The sequence below is a fragment of the Pongo pygmaeus genome, chromosome 1 (genome assembly GCF_028885625.2).
Source record: "Pongo pygmaeus isolate AG05252 chromosome 1, NHGRI_mPonPyg2-v2.0_pri, whole genome shotgun sequence".
NCBI lineage: Eukaryota > Metazoa > Chordata > Mammalia > Primates > Hominidae > Pongo > Pongo pygmaeus.
This window is the reverse complement of record NC_072373.2, coordinates 119,451,929-119,453,165: the sequence shown is the minus strand read 5'-3', so window position 1 is coordinate 119,453,165 and position 1,237 is coordinate 119,451,929. Positions and strand designations below refer to the sequence as shown.

The window sequence follows — 1,237 nt, the reverse complement described above, 5'->3', positions numbered from 1 at the left end:
CCAGCTGGACTGCCTTATGTGTTCTATGTGACCATCCAGCTACAGCTGGTTGGACCAGAATCAGATCCTGTCTCAATGTCGAACAATCTATTGGCTGGTCAGCAGCCAATCAGATTCACCCTCTTGAGAATTTCAAGTATGTGCTGCACAGCCAGAATGCAATCAGAGCTCAAAGGTTACTGAGAGTTGGGAACTTTACCTACAATCAATGCTGTAAACAGGCTGAAGTTATTAAGAGGCAGAGATACTTCTTGAACAAGCTGCAGAGAGAAAAATGGCCCAAATGTATAAACAGATGAGACCATAGAGACACCATAGAGGCCCCAGAGAAAGAGAATCAAAGAGAGGGACTATAAGTCATTTCAAAGAGGGCTTGGATGGCTGTGAAACCAGAGCTCTTAAGGTTATAATAAGATTGAAATTTTCCAAAGGATGCTGTAGTCACACAATAGTGCTGTTTTCTTGAGGAGACAGAAGACTTAGCCACTCATAATCATGACATTTCATTCATAATAATCCATGATTTGAGATGTGGGAAAGTGAATAGGTATCTCACGGTTTAAAAAGGGAGAGAGAAGAAAAGAGGAAAAGAGGGGGTGGGGAGAGGGAGAGAAAGAGAGAGAGAGAGAGAGGATACCTTGAGCCCTAACAGTTCAGATTTCCCAGATTCAATTTTCAAAAGGAGACTGGCTGCACTTTATTTCCATGAGCTGTCTTAGAACCTTACAATGACTACATCATTCATTTTGGTTTGCTTTTCTGTCCTTTGCATGCAGTAAATTCATCCTAAAATTCATTTATCTTCATGTAATCTGATTTCCTTGTATTATAAAAATGCTCACTCCCAAGTCTCCAAGGGATAGTCCTGGAGTTGGTTGTGGTGTCTATCTAAATCTCCACAGTTCCCCTGACAATTGGCCTTGGCAGAATGAAAGACCATTAAGAAGCTGAGCAAGGAGAGGAAGGAGGAAAGCTTCACCTCTGTAACTGCCTATAATGTTTCCTGGAGAAAAATGAGCCCAGGAGCTGAAAGAGGGCATCTAGTTAGAGCTACAGAGTGCCTTTCATTGACCTGGTGTGGTCCCTAGAGAGAAAGTGCTGTGTGTTTCCTCAACTGGTTCCTTTACTCATTTATTGTACATAGATATGGGCCTGACCCTGGGCTTGGTGCTAAGGAAGCAGATAAATACAACACTGAACCTTCACTAAATCATGAGTTTCTTCTCACGGTTTAGTG

The 1,237-nt window shown here is 42.2% G+C and overlaps 1 non-coding gene across 1 annotated transcript; it reads left to right on the top strand.

Annotated features, from left to right (window-relative positions):
- The first annotated feature begins 354 nt into the window (after positions 1-354).
- Positions 355-478, top strand: LOC129023827 (small nucleolar RNA SNORA25). Its single transcript, XR_008496940.1, has one exon. It is a non-coding gene; the product is annotated as a small nucleolar RNA SNORA25 (small nucleolar RNA).
- The last annotated feature ends 759 nt before the right edge of the window (positions 479-1,237 follow it).